This window comes from Equus caballus, chromosome 16, assembly GCF_041296265.1.
Source record: "Equus caballus isolate H_3958 breed thoroughbred chromosome 16, TB-T2T, whole genome shotgun sequence".
NCBI classification, from domain to species: domain Eukaryota; kingdom Metazoa; phylum Chordata; class Mammalia; order Perissodactyla; family Equidae; genus Equus; species Equus caballus.
The window spans coordinates 28022899-28041521 of record NC_091699.1 but is presented as its reverse complement, the minus strand read 5'-3'; the positions used below and the strand labels follow the sequence as shown (position 1 = coordinate 28041521).

Here is an 18623-nt window from a genome sequence, read left to right as displayed (position 1 = left end):
CTGCATGATGTCATTCTACTTGTTAATTGCAGGATTTTATCAGAAAACAAAAAAGAATCAAGTAAGTATGTATTTGCATCAAGAAAATAATTCGTGAAATATTTACATAAGGTATAAGATAATGGTTAAAACAGACCAAGAGGTTTCAAAGTGTCTTCTCTCCAGGTTCAGGAAAGTTTACTTTACCCGTATGACGGACTGAAGCGACCCAGTCAATATTCACTCTTCTTGTATTTTCTAGTAAGTTAACCAACATTTTGGTTAGGATGCCAAAAATGTGTCTAGCTAAAAGACTGCATTTCCCAGCCTCCACGCATCCAGCCAATGGTGTGTGTACTGGTTAGTACCCAGCCGTGAGTTTCTTCTAGGAGGGTTCTTCAAAGAGAGCTGACTCAGCCAGTAGGTGTTTGCCTTTTGCTTTCCGCTCTCCCTCCCGCCCAGAAAGCAGACATAAAGGCCATAACGCCAGCAGCTGTTTTGGAACATGAAGCAACACGGAATTGAAGTCACATGATAAGACCATAGAGCATAAAGATAGAAAAAGCTTGGGTGAGTAGGGAATTATTCCATCAGTATTGGACTACTTACCTCCAGAATTCTTTCAGGTAAGATAGAAATGCCTACCTGATTTGAACTACTCTAATTTTTGTTTTTTTTTGAGTGTCCTATGTGGTTGAACATAATTATAACTAGAGCATCCCTCAGGTGTATTATTGAAACCTATAAACTGTGTTATTCTAATAATGTTTCATTAATGAGCCAACCTGGGATCTTGAGTTTACTCACAGCTGACTGTTCCAGCCGGTTAGTGTGAGCAGAAACCAAGTTCCTGAACATTCAGGTCCTGGGTCCTGCTCTCTTATTCTCAACAGAGACCCTCAATTTTCTTTGCTGCATTGCTATTGCTATTCATGGGTTACCCAATATATTTTCAAAGAAGTCATTGTCCAGAGAATGTAACTTTCACTTTAAGTGAAAAGCTGTTCATTCCTCTTCATTTTTTTTTCTTTCCTCTGAAGTGCAGTAAAATTATGCCTGGTGTCATTTATTGTAATCCCCCCCCCCGCCCCCGCCCCTTCTCCTATACCATATCTGTCTGGGAGAATTGTAAAACATTTGTGACTCTCACTTGTCCTAATCAGGAATTAAATAAAAAGACATTTTGAAATCTTGGAGAGATTGAGGGTTTCTGAACTTAAACTGATCTGTTAAACCAGTTAGTTGAGCAAGGCCGGATGAGCCCGCAGGAAAAAATCATGAAAACTAAATTAAACTGAACACAAAAAGCAATTTGCCAGCAGCAAACCTAATTCACAATTTGCCTCCTCCGGAGAAGAGTATTCCGCCTTGGCCACGTGCCAACGAGAGCTCCGTGCGATAATCTACAGGATTGCACAATTCCTCTTAGGACGGTTATGAAAGGAAAAATAACATTTGTTCTGCCAAAGTATGTGGACTCGCTGACATTTGCTGAAATACAGATATCAACTGAGCGAAAAGTGAACAGGATGTTATCCTTAAGGTGCTTTAGAGAGCAACTATGTTACACATCTTTTCCACACATACATAAGGCGGCTTGAATTTCTGGTAACTGAGAGCGCTTGACTCTTGCAACTATTTCCAAGAGACCCCTGGTAGCTTTGGGGCCTTGTGAAGATCATCCCACGATAGACTCGACCTGGCGAGAAAGTGTTCTTCACAATTTTCAGTGATGTTTGTCTATTTCTCTCCTCGTTGCAGTGGTGATTTAGGGGGCTAGAATCTGGAGCTGTTGCTGGGGAGGGGAGTCAGCACACTTTAAATCAAGTGTACCTGTCAACTGAATTGCCTGATTCTGGACTGAACAAAAGAAACATGCTGGGAAAGGATGGGGAAAAGATGCCGTATATTACATCCTCTGGAGAAAATGGGCGGAGATTTTTAAATGATGGAGTTTATCACCAATTTATACTGGATGCTTTCATGGGAGAAGGCTCCGGGCATGGATTTGTGGAGGGCAAAACGCAAGAAATTTGACAGCTAATGGCGAATCTGAACAGTCTTGCTTAGAAGATCTGTTGTATTTCACTTACTCCTAGGCATTTCACTGTTGAAAGATTCAAATCCAAAGTAGGCTTGGAGGTATGGAAAGGAACTCGTTGCAAGCTAAGAAATGGAGTATAATCAAAGTTAAACATAGATGCGTGGTACTACGCAGATGGTAAAAGCATCTCAGAGTGAAGTCTGTCGAATAGCTCAGAAGCAGAAAATATGAGCAGTGATGGACAAATCATTCAGTAACAGAGTCAAAAAGGACTTGGCCCACCGTCATCAAACTATTAGAGGGTCAAAAAATAATCCACAGAAATCAGGAGATGTGTTTTAATAATATCTATCCCCATATATTTTAAGGATGATAGATACACGGGTGTGTGTGCATGTATTCCATATATATATATATATATACAGAAACTTATGATTGAGAAGACAACTGTGGAAGATTTCATATATACACAGATTGGATTTGATAGGCTCAAATTCATTGTTGACATTCTTTTATTCACAAGTAAATACAAGCACCTAGTTTAGACTGCTGATGTGTGATGTTGCAAGGAAAATGGTAGCCTTCTCTAAGCTGGCAACTAGGGTTTGAAGCTCATTTATAGCTGGGAGTGGGGTCAGTTGGAGGCTGAGAAACTATTAGTAAGTGAAAATGTCATGTTAGAAAGGGCCTTTGCTATCACAGTGATGTAAAATCTTACAGTTAAGCTGGAATGTTGCAGTTATACAGCGCTTTTTGTGTAGATGGGGTGGTTAATGAGATGAAATATATAGTTGTCGTTGAATCAAATTCAATTTAATTCACATCAATAAATACACAGACTGGCCCGGTGGTGTAGTGGTTAAGTTCACATGCTCTGCTTCTGTGGCTTGGAGTTCACAGGTTTGGATCCCTGGTGAGGACCTACACATGGCTCATCAGGCCATGCTGTGGCAGCATCCCACATACAAAATAGAGGAAGATTGGCACTGATGTTAGCTCAGTGACAATCTTCCTCAAGCAAAAAGAGGAAGATTGGCAACAGATGTTAGCTCAGGGCTCACCAAAAACAACAAAAATTTATGTATACAGTGCCCACTGTATGCCAGGTACTGTGCTAGTTGCTGTGAAGCCAAAAATAAATAAGTTAGAGCTCCTGTCTCTAATAAACTTGCAGTCCTCTGAAAGACACAGGGAAGACACAGAAGATATGAGAAATAAGCCAGAAAATGATGTATGTATGTAATGAGACATATACCATTCCAGGACATGTACAAGGTAGAGAAATAAAATGATAAGGGAACAAGTAGCATTGTCTTGTGGGTGTGACTTTTTCTTTAGGGGTGGAGGAGGTGGGGAAAGTGAAAGCTCAAGGGAGAAATTTCCACCTGAGCTTTTTAAAGATGAGGAAGAGCCAGTCAGAGACATTCAAGGATGGAGAAGAGGAAAATAATGTAGGAGCATCAATGTAAATGTGTGCTTATTTGAAGGAAGGGAGTTAGAGCCAGATTACTCATTAGCATCTCTTTTAGACCCAGTATTAAAATCTAGAATTTCACAGCTCTCATTAAAGTTTTGGGTTTGCATATTCATCAGTTTCATTTTTTACCTTTTTTTGACACAACTCAACCAACAAGTTCATCTCATGCTTACAGTTTAAAGGATTTGCAAGATCATCTTTGATTTCCCCATACATAGTTATTCAACAAATATTTATTGAGAATCTACTATGTGCCAGGCTGTAAGGCACTATTCTAGGCACTTAAAGTATATCAATAAATAAAAGAGACTGATATTCTTGCCCTCATGAAGCTTACGTTCTAAGAGAGTGAGAGACAGACAATAACTAACACACATAATAAATATGTAAATATTATAGCATGTCAAAGGGCGATAAATACTAAAGGGGAAAACCAGAACAGGTTAGGTATGGGGTGGGTGTATGTCTCTGTTTGCCCAAGGCAGGCTCAGTTTATTACCATTGTCCCAGCATCATTATTAATAGCACCCCCTTTAACTCTAAATGATGTCCCAGTTTGGGTCAGACACTATATAAGTGAGTAACCATAGTTCCTAATGTGTGTGCATGCGTGTGTGTGCGCACCTGGAGGGCCACGTTACGATATTTAACATGGTAATCCAGGTAAGTCTCATTGAGGGGGGGACTTCTGAGCAAAGACCTGAAGGGAGTGAGAGAGTGAGCCACCCAGACACCTCAGTGAGGATTGTTCCAGGCAGAGAAGTACACAGGGCAAAGGCCTGAAGACTTCCAAGGAATGCAAAGGAGCCAGTGCAGCTGAAGTGGAATGAATGGAGGAAGAGCAATCGAGGACGAGGTCGGGAGAAAAGGGGCAGGGAGCCAGATAGGGTAGGGCCCTAAGCCACTGCATGGGAGCTGAGTTTTCTTCTGAGTCCGCTGGGAAGCTATAAATGTAGGAACTCGCTGGTTCCTGTATCAAAAGGACATAATCTGCCAGATCTTGCAGTAGTAACCAACGATTCCTTACAGAACTAGTTCAACAACTCTTGGGTTTTGGTTCTAAATGAGCTCTTTTTTAAAACATTTATTTATTTATTTATTCAAGTAATTTTGTTGGGACTATAATGGTTTATAACGTTGTGTAATTTCGAGTGTACATTATTGTTTATCAGTTTCTGAATACACTTCATCGCGCTCACAACCAGCAGTCTAATTTTTTCCATCACCATATGTTCCCCTTTATCTCTTTCGCCTATGCCCCCAACCCCCCTCCCATCTGGTAACCACTAATCTGTTCTCTGTATCCGTGTATTTGTTATCTTCCACATATGAGTGAAATCATGCAGTATTTGTCTTTCTCTGTCTGGCTTATTTCGCTTAACATCGTACCCTCGAGGTCCATCCACGTTGTTGCAAATGGAACAATTTTGTCTTTTTTATGGCTGAGTAGTATTTCATGTATCTATCTATCTACTCTATCTATCTATCTATCTATCTATCTTCTTTATCCGTTCATCTGTAGAAGAGCACTTGGGTTGCTTCCACATCTTGGCTATTATGAATAACACTGCAATGAACGTAGTGGTGCATAAATCTCTTTGGATCATTGATTTCAAGTTCTTTGGATAAATACCCTAACTGAGCTCTTAAAAAAAGGATCACTTCTCCCACTTTGCTTCAAAGCCTTGCCTTCCCTTTCAAAGCATCTGCAAAATGGTAAGTTCTGTTGAAGTTTAGTTGCACAAATAGCAGCTTCTGTCTCGTAAATCTTAAGGATGGTTCTGATATGGAGAGTTCTGATTAATTGCAATGTGGTATGTGCACTACACCGAAAGAGCGAGTTTTGTCAAACACAGGCCTTCTAAACAGTAACAAATAGGTAATCAATATTTTGAATGGTAAGCTTACATTTTGAAATGGTGAATATTGTTGATGGTAGGACACCAAGTGGTGACATATTACTGTGAGTGGCAGAGTGAAGAGTCAGGAACTCTGCCCATGTCACTAACCATCCCTTAACCATTTAACCACCTATTAACCTCTCTGAGACAAATGCCATTGGTTGTAAATGGAGCATTTTATTGTGATTGCTGCTCTGTGTCTTGATGTTCACTGCGTTTTCAGCTCTGACATTCTGCGACTCTGCAAGTACTTGGAAAGCCAGGTGAGGGGATCAAGGCTATTGGACAGACAATTAGGATCCTGGGCTCTCATAGCACTTTCTACTATTGTTATGGTTATCTCAGTCCTCTTCTTTGCGTATGTGTGCAACCTGAGTTCAAGAACTGACATCTTGTTTTCCCTTTTTATTGAGTTCATAATAGTTTACACTGATGTGAGATTTCAGTTGTACGTTATTTCTTGTCTGTCACTACATAAGTGCTCCCCTTCACCCCCTGTGCCCACCTCCCACCCCTCTTCCTCTGGTGACCACTGAACTGTTTTCTTTGTCCATGTGTTTGTTTATATTCCACATATGAGTGAAATCATCTGGTGCTTGTCTTTCTCAGTCTGGCTTATTTCGCTTAGCATAATTCCCTCCAGGTCCTTCCATGTTATTTCAAATGGGATGAATTTGGTTTTTTTAATGGCTGAGTAGTATTCCATCATATGTATATACCACATCTTTATCCAATCATCAGTTGATGGGCACTTGGGTTGCTTCCATGTATTGGCTATTGTGAATAGTGCTGCAATGAACACAGGGGTGCAGATGTCACTTTAGGTTGTTGATTTCAAATTGTTTGGGTAGATACCCAGTAGTGGGATGGCTGAGTCATACGGTATTTCTATTTTTAGTTTTCTGAGGAACCTTCATACTGTTTTCCATAGTGGCTGCACCAGTTTGCATTCCCACCAGCAGCGTATAAGGGTTCCCTTCTCTACACACCCTCTCCAACATTTGTTATTTTTAGTCTTAGTGATTGTAGCCATTTTAACAGGCATAAGGTGGTATCATAGTGTAGTTTTTATTTGCATTTCCCTGATGATTAGTGATGTTGAACATCTTTTCATGTGTTTATTGGCCATCTGTATATCTTCTTTGCAAAAATGTCTGTTCATATCCTCTGCCCATTTTTTGATTGGGTTGTTTGTTTTTTTATTGTTCAGTTGTGTGAGTTCCTTACATATTATGGAGATTAACCCCTTATCGGATATATGATTTGCAAATATTTTCTCGCAATTTGTGTGTTGTCTCTCTGTTTTGATCCTAGTTTCTTTTGCCTTGCAGAAGCTCTTTAGTCTGATGAACTCCCATTTGTTTATTTTTTCTTTTGTTTCCCTTGTCTGAGAAGACATGATATTCGAAAAGATCCTTCTTAAGGAAATGATATCTTTTCTAACAATGCATTATTCTCACAGGGCATAATCCAGAGATGCTCTTATCATGATGATTAAGAACACAGGTATGGAAAAAATTGGAAAAAATAGTAACTACATCCTAAGGGTATCATTCTAAAATATAAAAATAAGACAGATAATAACAATTAATTTATTATAACCAATGTTGATTAAAAGTTTACTATGAGTAAGGCACTATATTAAATGTTTTATAGGAAATCTTTTATTTAATTCTAAAGAAAAAAACAAACAAGACTCTATGGCTAGTTACTCTTTTTAGAGAGGGGGAAGCAGAACCAGAGAGAACTGAGTAAGTGCCCAAAGTTGTTCAAACCCAAGCAGTTGGCCTCCAGACCCTGCACCATCTTAACCGCCATACCCGACTCTCCCCAGTGCAGAGAGAGTTAGCGCAGCATCTGGCAATAGTGAGAACTTAATAAATGGAAGCTATTCTGATGACAGTTATTATAGCAGTGGGATTTCAATACCTGCTGGGTAACTGAATGGATCCATGAGTCATCTCTACGGAGGCAGTGAGGTGATAATTGAAATGAGGAAGAAATGAGCTCATCCAGGGGAAGAGGGCAGAGAAGAGCTGAGGACTGAAATTTGGAGGATGGATAACCGTATGCCCTAATGCACACCTGGATGGTGTTCAACGTGGAAGTGACTGTTCTCATAAGCTGCAGCAGAAACAAATGTTTCCTCTAGGGCTGGTGGAGAGACTTTTGGATTCTGCTCCTAACTCTTTAAAACCATTTCTCCTACTTTGCTTCAAAGCCTTGTCTTCCCTTTCAAAACATTTATAAAATGGCAAATCTTACCGCCAAAGAGTCCACTGAAGTTGAGTTGCAAACATAACCGCTTCTGTCTGGCAAAGATTAATGATGTTTCTCATATGGATAGTTCTGATTAATTGCTGTTGAAACTCTTGAGCTGAACGTCAAAGCTGGAGAACGAACTCTTAAATGTACTCAAAAGACAAGAGGTCTGTGTATCCTTGAACGTAATCCAATCAAAGAGATTGCAAAGGAAAACACAAGAGACAGTATTAAATTCATGGTGACATGAAAAATCCTTGTTCCGTTTGTGAAAAAACCACCAGGTCATCACTCTCTAAGTGAATGTCCTTTGATATTGACCTGCCTGAAATACAAAAAAAAGTCTTTCTAAAACATGACTCTTGACTTCACTTGCTCAAAATAAATCAGTTCTTGTAATCCTGGTTTGCAAGTCCTGTTGCTCAAAGTCATATTAAAAGAACCAAATAAGAAAATTCAGTCAAAAAAATTGCAGCACTCAATTGCCTATAATGCGGATTGTTAGGTAAGGGTTGGTATCATCTGTTGGCAAACTGTCATCCTATTGAGACTAAGACTTCAGTCTTATTAAAGTTGTCCCAAAGGAACAACAGGGTCTTATCCCTGGACACTGGCACCTGAGTATTATTGGATGGTAATATCATAACCAGGCAAAATTAACCCAAATCAACTGTTCATAAAGCTCGAATGGGACTAAGTTGAATGATGTTACGAGCATGTTACTTTAAAAACATCTACCAGCATCACTGGTTCTTTCATCCTAACTAACTACTATGCCAGTTAAAGTTACCAATGATAAGGAGTAGGCTAAGTTTTTTCTTATTGGGCTAGTGATGAATATTCAATGTTAAATGCTACCCACAGATTCTTCCTATCCCTCGTCATCCTTCCCAATGTTAGGTAAAATGGGGTTTGTCCTGTGCCAGAATCACCTAGGATTCTGGTGAAAAATGTAAATTTCTGGGCTCCATACCAGAAATAGTGAATTAGAATCTGTGGGAGGTAGGGACAAGAATCCGCATTTTAAACAAAGTCCTCTGTTGGTGCGCAGGCATACAAAGTTTGAAATCATTGGGTAGGGCACAAAGACGTACTTGACTTCAAGCTCTGCCTCTAAATAGCTGTGTGAACTTGGACAAATCACTTAATGTTTCAGAGTCTCATTTTGCTCCTGAATAAAATGGGGATATTAACACCAATCTTGTTTACAACAAAGAGGTGTGCAAGTTGAAATGAGGTTACAGATGTGAGACTGCTTTGTAAACTACGAAGTGTGGTGTATGTGTAGGATACTGTTGTTGTCATGGTTGTTGTGTAGCCTTCCCCTCCTCCTCATCCATTCAGTTGGCTTGTGATACCATGGGCAGCAATTACATGCAAAACATGGACAGAGAATTGCAGAGGTGTTTGATATCTTGACTCTAGAAGTCTGTTTTAAGCTCGTAATTGTAGATTACTAAAAGGGATGCATCTGTCTTCAACCCTTTCAATGAATGTTGACTTACAAAATTTTCCTTTGTGATGAAGTCCATGTTTTGAATCTGCTCTATTTATTCATCTACTATGTGGAAAATGAGGTATAAGACCTCAGATGAAAACTAATCTGCTCTCAGCCAGCCATGATGAATTACACTCAATAGCAATAGCTCTTTTAAAAACAGGAAAATACATCTGCTTTATGTACACATAGCTTAGAACTGACAAATACAATGAATATTTCTTGATTTTAAACCGTATTGATTGGTAAACACATTTGGTTCAATAAAATCTCTTAGGGAAAAATATATTCCTGGAAAACTCTATATGTTTTACATAGATGTATCTTGATTTTTAAAACTCTCAACAAAATGGGTATAGAGGGAACACACCTCAACATAATAAAGGCCATATATGACAAGCCCACAACTAGCATCATACTCAACAGTAAACAACTAAAAGCTTTTCCTCTAAGATTAGGAATAAGATAAGGAGGCTCATTCTCACCACTCTTATTTAACATAGTACTGGAAGTCCTAGCCAGAGCAATTAGGCAAGAAAAAGAAATAAAAGGTATCTAAATCAGAACAGAAGAAGTAAAACTGTCTTTATTTGCAGATGACATGATATCAACATAGAAAACCCTAAAGACTTGACCAAAAAACTGCTAGAACTAATAAATAAATTCAGTAAAGTTGCAGGATACAAAACCAGTAAAGAAAATCACTTGTATTTCTCTAAACTAATAACAAAGTATCAGAAAGAAATTAAGAAAACCATCCCATTTAAAATTGCATCAAAAAGAATAAAATATTTATGAATAAATTGAACTAAAAAGATGAAAGACCTGTACACTGAAAACTATAAAGCACTCATGAAAAGAATTGAAGAAAACAAAAATGAATGGAAAGATAGTTCATGCTCATGGTTTGGAAGAATTAATATTATTAAAATGTCCATATTACCCAAATTACCCATATTACCCAAAGATCTACAGATTCAACATAATCCCTATCAAAATTCCAAAGGCACTTTTCACAGAAATCAAAAAAACAATCCTAAAATTTGTGTGGAACTATAAAATATCCTGAATAGCCAAAGAAATCTTGAGAAAGAAGAACAAAGCTAGAGGTATCACACTCCCTGATTTCAAATTATATCACTAAGCTATGGTAACCAAAACAGTATTATATTGGCATAAAAACAGACATCTAGATGAATGGAACAGAATAGACAGAAGAGCCCAGAAATAAACCCAGAAGTATATGGTCAATTAATTTATGACAAAGGAGACAAGAATATACCACAGGGAAAGGACAGTCTCTTCAACAAGTGGTGTTGTGAAAACTGGAAATCCATATGCAAAAGAATGAAACTGGATAACAATCTTATACTAACCACAAAATCAACTCAAAATGGACTAAAGATTTGAGTGTAAGACCTGAAACCATAAAGCTCCTAGAGGAAAATGTATAGGATACACTCCTTGATATTGGTCTTGGCAATGCTTTTTCGGATTTGACACCAAAAGCAAAAATGGACAAGTAGGACTATAGCAAACTAAAACGCTTCTGTACACCAAAGAAAACCATCAACAAAATGAAAAGGCATCTTATGGAATGGGGGAAAATATTTGCAAATCATATATCTGATAAAGGGTTAATATCTAAAATATATTTAAAAACTCATACAACTCAATAGAAAAAAAACCTCAAACAATCAAAATAAAAAATGAGCAGAGGATCTAACTAGACATTTTTCCAAAGAAGACATACAGATGGCCAACAGGTACATGAAAAGCTGCTCAACATCACTAATCATCAGGGAAATGCAAATGAAAACCACCATGAGATATTTCACATTAGAATGGCTATTATCAAAAAGACAAGAGATAAAAAGTCTTGGTGAGGATGTGGAGAAAAGGGAACCCTTGTGCACTGTTGGTGGGAATGTAAATTGGTGCAACCACAATGGAAAACAGTATGGAGGCTCCACAAAAAATTAAAAATAGAACTACTGTATGGTCCAGCTATTCCATTTTTGGATACTTATCCTAAGGAAATGAAATCACTATCACGAAAAGATATTTGCACCCCCATGTATATTGCAGCACTATTCGCAATAGCCAAGACATGGAAACAACCTAAATGTCCATCAATGGAAGAATGGATAAAGAAAGGTGATATATATATATATATATATATATATATATATATATATATATGTAATGGAATATTATTCAGCCATAACGAAGAATGAAATCCTGCCATTTGCAGCAACACACATGGACCTTGAGGGCGTTATGCTAAGTGGAATAAATCAAACAGAGAAACACAAATACTGTGTGATATCACTCATATGTGGGATCAGGGAAAAAAAAATTAAACTCACAGATACAGAGAACAGATTAGTTGTTGCCAGAGGTGGGTGTTGGGGGTGGGCAAAATATGTCAAGGTGGTCAAAAGGTACATACTCCCAGTTATAAGATAAATAAGTCCGGGATGTAATGTACAGCATGGTGACTATAGTTAATAATACTGTATCATATATTTGGAAGCTGCTAAGAGAGTAAATCTTAAAAGTTCTTATCACAAGAAAAAAAATCTGTAGCTATATTTGGTGGTAGATGGTAACTAAACACATTATAGTGATCATTTCACAATATGTAAGTATCTCAAATCATTATGTTGTACTCCTAAAACGAATCCAATGTTATATGTTTATTATATCTGAATTAAAAAAAATAAAGAAGGAAAGAAAAAAATGATTTAGCTAAAAAAAAGAAGAAATGAGGAGGAAATGTGATATAGATATAACCAGATTATAATCTAAAAAGAAAAAGAGGAATAAGAAACAGTGTCAAGTTATTCTCAGCCTTAGAGAAGAAGCAAATTAATCAGATCATCTCATATAAACTGAGATAGTTTCCAAATAGTGGTTGGAAGGTGATATAACATATATATTGATTGGGAAATACCATGTACGTGGTAGATTGTAGTATTTTTTGAAATATTCACTGTTTCTCCTTCTAGACCCATTGCTCTCAGGCCACCCCCTATGACCTGTCCTTGCTGGAGAATACTTGTGACCTTGCTGATATCAGCCTTGGCCATGGGACTCGCTTTGGCCAAAGAAATGTGAGTAGAAGTGACCTGTGCTATTTTGGAGCAGTAGCTTTAAAATTTATTGTCTTGTCCTGCAATTATTCTTATCCTACTGCCACGAGAGGGGACCAGCTTCAGAGAAGGGATATTCCTTCAGCTGGGATCACAAATGAAGACAACATGGAGGAGAGCTGATGTTGACTGCCATTCCCATCTCACAGGAGTGAGACATAAGCCTTTATTTTTCGGAACCATTAAGACTTTGGTGTTCTTACTGTAGCAGAACCTAGTCAGACCTAACTCATGCAGTGTGCTTATTCTATTCCCCTCTCTCCTGTTTCATCTTCAATCCGCACTTATATAATACTGATAGGAAAGTTTGGCCAAAAGATTAGCTAGTTTGATGCCTCTGACCATGACATTTATCACTGAGTGGCTGGGAAACAGGAACCCTCTTTCATGTGTTCAGTATAAAAACATGTCTCTAACAGGCTGAAATAAATGGAACCCATCAGGTGGATGGTGGATCAGGACTGTGAATTCACGCTTTGGCAGAAAGGAATAAAAGTATACATTAGCTATGGCAGGCTTTGTGGTATATTTATGATAGATCCTGATATTTTCTGTTGGCTTTGTTTGTGTTTTGGTATACCGAAATATATTTTATTTTTCTCTTTATTGGCTTTTAATTATCCATTCTTACGTAATTCTTTCAGTGGTTATAGTTCAATAGGCCTTGTTGATTTATGACAGTCTATCTCAAATTAGTACTTTTACCACTTCCCAAATTATGTAAGAAATTTAAGAGTTTAATTTCTTTTATCTTTCTCCTGCCTTTTGTGCTATGGATGGTGTGTATTTTACATCATACCTCACGAGCTACACAAGCTGCTATCAGTATTAATGTTGTAACAGTCAATATTCTTTGAGATTTAGCCCTTTTTTCCCTGTGTGGTGAGCTTCATTCCTCTTGCAGTTCCGTGCTTTTATCTGGAACTAGTCTCTTCAGCCAAAGAACTTCCTTTATAATTTCTTGAAGTGGAAGTCGGCTGGTGACAAATTCTCAGAGGTTTTGTCTAAAAATGTTTGGATTTCATATTAGTATCTGAGAATATTTTTCTTAGATATAGAAATCTAATTTGATTTTTCTTTCTTTCAGCATTTGAAAGATGTCATTCCATTTTCTTCTAGGTTCTATGGTTTCTGTTGAAAATCCAGCTCTTAAGCTTATGGCTTCTCCTTCAAAAATAGCGAGTCTTTTTTCTCTGGATGATTTTAAGATTTTCTCTCTTCCTTTGGTTTTCTAAAGTTTGACGTCAGTTTGTCCTGGTGTTATTTTCTTTATTTATCCTTCAAGGGTGTCACAGAGCTGATGGAATCTGTGAATTGATGTCTTTAATATAATGTCAGTATAAACACTTTGTAACCGTCTCTGAGACTAACGCTCCCATGAAAACCCTAAGCCAATCTCAAAAATTGAGAATTAGAAAAGAAAAAAATGGATAAGCTGAGATTTAATCAAAAGCCGAAAACTTATGCTATTCAAAGGACACCTTGAAAACACAAAAAGGGAAACCTCAGACTGGGATAAAATATTCCCAATACAAGTATCTGACAAAAGACTCAACCCAGGATGTATAAAGAACTCGTACAACTCAACAGTAAGAAGATAGAAAACCCAGCTTAAGGGGCCAGCCCAGTGGCGCAGCAGTTAAGTTCACACGTTCCGCTTCGGTGGCCCGGGGTCCGCTGGTTCAGATCCCGGGTGCAGACCTATGCACCGCTTGTCAAACCATGCTGTGGCAGGCATCCCACACATAAAGCAGAGGAAGAAGTGCACGGATGTTAGCTCAGGGCCAGTCTTCCTCAAAAAAACAAAACAAAACCCAACTTAAAAAAACGAGGAGAGATTTTGAACAGATATATAAATGACTAATAAGCACATTATAAAGTGCCCTACATTATTGTTCATCATTGGAAACGTAAGTTAAAACAACAATGGGATATTACAACATGTTCACTAGAACGGCTAAAATTAAAAGTCTAATGCCACAGAATGTTGGTGATGAGCCTTTCGGACTTGCATACACGGTTGGTGGGAGTGTAAAGTAGTACCCCACCTTGGTAGTTTATCATAGATAGAAACCAAGAACGTGAGGATGTTATGAGATATTGGTAGAGGTTTAGGAAAAATCTAACGTGATTCTTTTAAAAATGGTATATCTCATTCTCATTTATTCTCTGTACACGGCTGTGTGTATTGTTTCCTGTTTGGGGTCATTATGTAGGAAGCTGCTATGAACATGCATGCACAAGTTTTGTGTCGACATATGATGAGGATATTGAAAAATGGAAACTCTCATAGATTGTAGGTGGGAATATGATCGTGCAATCACAGTGATGAGCAATATTTCTAAAAATTGAACAAGTGAAAGAATTGCAGGGAGTACCTAAAAAACTGACTAGTACTCTTTCCTTTGAAGTTTGAGGTTTGAGGTAGCCTTGGAGAAAAACTCAGAAAGCAGCGTCTCCCTTCTCTTTGCAAATGCCATCTAGAGAGATAAAGATATTTAACAGCTGCTCTGGCCGGGTCACTGTCTACTCAGAACTGGTGGCGGGCCTGGAGGCCTTCTACTGTGCCAGGTGCACTGTGCCCTAGCCTGCTGGATCACAAGGGGTCCAAGCACTCCAAGAGGTCCTGAGAAAGGGGCCAATGGCAGTAGTTCAACTAACCAGTATGAAAGCAATTTTGTATTTTAAGAAGTGGTACAATACAACAATACAACTTACATTTAATAAGTGGTACCAGTACTTCCTGGCTTAATATCAGCCCTGGAAACCTCCTTCTAGTATATTTGAGGGTGTGAGGAAAAAAGCATTCATCTGAGGTTTGTCCTGAGCTTTACTCTCAATTCTTCCTGGGCCTCTGTGTTTTTCATTCTCATTGGATACTACTTACTCAAGACTATGTTCATAGTAGATAGTACTTCAGTGATATCGGATGACCTTCTGTCATTCATAGCTAGGAACCTAAAAATTGACCGTTAGATATTTCTGTCTTTGAAGGGCCTCCAACTACCATCATGGCCTCCACTGCGTGCCCACACCAGCTGTCATGTTGCCCATCCACCATCTTTACCCGTTACTTACGCACCATGCTTTATACGCTGTTCTGCTTGCATTAACTCCCAAATTCTTGCTTTTTTGAGAAGAAAAGTTTAGTTCTCTTTGTCTCACCTTTCCACCGTCCCAGCCATGAACTTCAATCATTAATACATCTACTCACTCAAGAAATATTTGGGCCCCTTCTAAGAACCTGGCACTATGGAAAAATGAGCAAAACTGTGCTGGGTCATTACTCTGATGGAGTTCATAGCCTTATTAGGGAAACAAATGTTAAAGAGACAATTACACTAGAAATGCCAGATTGAAACTATGTGAAATATGGGGGCAAGAGAGCAAGGACAGAATATAATAGGGAGATGGGGACGTGAGGGTGGGGAGCGACAGAGCGGCTTCCCAGATGAAGTGTTGATCACCCTGAGATCTGAAGAATGAGTGGGAGGTGGTCTTAGCTGGAACCCAAGCTTACTGACACTCCCTTAGTAGGCATAAGAGGCTGCAGATGGAGTAAATTGAAATCTTTCTTTATACACATAGCCAAAATACCTTAATATATGAAACCAGTGTCTAAGATGAGCCAGCCTTATTTTGGACTCCACACTAAGTGAGGTTCTTCTGAATTAATGATGATCGCTATTTCTGGCTTCATTGTTCCTCTGTGGGAGTTAAAGACTTATTGAGGAGACACAGACACTCATAAATGAACAAAGCAATTTAGCTCTATAGCCTGGGGATGTTATTGTCAAAATGCACTTAAAAAAAATTTAAGAGCAGCTTTCTTCCTCTTCCGTTGTATGATGGTGCTCCATTCTCCCAAGCCCTAACCCAACACACCACTCAAGCTTCTGAAACAGCTTAGTTCCTCTGGTCTTAAAATAAAAGAACTGAAGGGGGTGGGGGGCAAAGGACTTGAAAATTCTCTAGTAGGTTAAAATAATCTACTTATTAAGGAATATATTGGTATACATTTACATTATTTTTTTTAAAGGTAATGTATGTATAGGTTAGAGAAAACATAGTCAACAAAAATCGTTGCTGAACGTTTGGGAATTCCTAATGCGTTTGGAGTTTTTGGGTAATATGAAAACAGGAAATGAGTTGACCATTTGTGATGATGTCAGTGGGTTAATGGTTAACCTGACTACATAATTAATTTTAAGGTGACACTTCTAACTGCCTTCCAGATCAACCAGGTTATCCTCTCAGAGTTGACCTAGATTGGTGGGGCAGACGGAGCCCTCATTCACTTTTAGAGGTTCTTAAATCTTTAATTGCTTCCTGTCACATACTCTGGACCTTGACTTATTTCTCACTGTGCCATGTTTTACTCTGGGTGCTTATGAGATGCCAGAGGTTAAGCCTCAGTGGTACCCCTCAATGAGACCAGCCATTATGCAGGATACCGTACAGCCATAGCTTAATATGTGACCAGATTTCATTAAGATAAAATGGAAACAAGATTTTACACTTAAATATTGTGGAAATAAAGACCACCCAAACGAGAACAAGCAAAAGCTATCTATTCAGAGCTTACTAAAGCAAGAGAGTCAGCCCCCATCCCTTGTGTTTTGGCAGACTCAAAGGCAGGCAGAGGAAGGGGAAGTTTAGTAGAGGAAAGGAAGGCTTCAGGTGTACCCTGATTGGAGGCTGGTGGTGTGGAGAAGCTGTCGGTGAGCTAACCAGAAGATGGGCATCCTATCTGATTGCTTAAGGTGCACATTTAGCTTTTTCTGATTGTTCCAAAGTTGGAAGCAGGGATAAAAATTAGGGAAACTGTCAGTAAAAGCAAATAATAATAACAAGAATCAAGTCTTGACCATTTTAGGCCAACATTATAGGGGTTATTGTTTGGCTTCCTGGATTGTTACTGGAGATAGAAGTCTGACTTACAGATAGCCAGCTGATTTCCTGGGCTGGTTGCTGCAGATTGTGAGTTGGAGTTTTATTTTTATACATGGCCTGGCCAATCTATGTTTGTATATTCCATATCTCAGTATATTTACTGTGCTCTGTTGGTTTTATGAGTTTTGCAGTTCAGATACTTGAAGTGTGCGTGTGCTTTCTTTACACAATCCAAACACTGAGATTGGCTGTACCTCTGGCTTTTGAAAGTTTCCTGATACCTTATCATACAATTTAGGATATTTTAAGAGGTAGGATAAGAAAGTTTTCATTTTTATGGGGCCAGCCCCATGGCCGAGTGGTTAAGTTCTTGCCCTCTGCTTCAGCGGCCCAAGGTTTCACTAGTTCAGATCCTGGGCATGGACCTAACACCACTCATCGAGTCATGCTGAGGTGGCATCCCACATAGCAGAACTAGAAGGACCTACAGCTAGGATATACAACTACGTGCTGCAGGGGTTTGGGGGAGAAAAAAAAGGAGATTGGTAACAGATGTTAATGCAGGGCCAATCTAAAAAAGAAAAATGTTTGCACTACAAAACCCAATTATTTAATCATATCTGGGCACCGGTAGGCAAAGCTAATTAAAATACAGCAGGATATAGTAGAATGGGAGAGACTGAAACCCTGATACTAAACTGAGCGCTGGGTGGACCAGGCTCTGCCAGGGGATCCAACTTTGATAAAGATCTGGGATGAAATCTAGTCTTAGAAGCAGAGAAAAAAAAAAATCAATGCTTACATTTATTAACTATTGTTAAATATGCTTTTACTTTATGCTAAGTGCTATATTAAGCATTTTTCTTTCACTCTTTTGTGTATTCCTTATTAAAATCCTATAAGGTCAGTTTTTAGACTATCCCTTTTTATAGATGAGAAAATTAAGGCTGAGAAAAATTAAGTATTTTGCCCAAGTCCCTACAGCCAATGTGGAGTAGAGCGGTACTGGAGACCAGCAGGCCCAGGCAGACTCCAGATCAAATTCAGGTTCCACCCCTTTCCCCTGCCTCCTTAGCTCCTGCTCCCAGTGGCCCATCTCACAGCCTAGAGCTGTAGGAGTTTCTTGGTTGGCAGGCAGCCCTCTTGGGTTCCTTAACAGCAAAGTGGCTCAAATTGTGGGGACTAAATAATCATGTCATCTTTACCCAAATTTCTTCTCCCTTGAGCAGAAAGAACAGAAAGAAACTTCAAGTGCATTGCCTATGCAAACATCATACCGGAGTAAGAAATTCCAGTCTCCCCCTCATTTCACGCATTCCTTCTCTCTATGAGTGGATGTGTCAAAATTTCCTTTCTCACTTGCATGTGAGTAGAGTGTGAAGTTCCGAGGGAGAAGAATGCAGAAAGGGACTGG

General features: G+C 38.7%; 1 long non-coding RNA gene across 2 annotated transcripts in view; it reads left to right on the top strand.

The window, feature by feature from the left end:
* The first annotated feature begins 359 nt into the window (after positions 1-359).
* Positions 360-18623, top strand: part of LOC138918203 (uncharacterized) — a 47682-nt gene continuing 29418 nt past the window's right edge. The window contains exons 1-2 of one of the 2 annotated variants that reach the window (XR_011427233.1): positions 360-605; positions 12173-12277. This is a non-coding gene — a long non-coding RNA (uncharacterized lncRNA). The remainder of the gene's footprint in view (positions 606-12172; positions 12278-18623) is intronic. The other variant, XR_011427232.1, reaches the window with a different exon arrangement.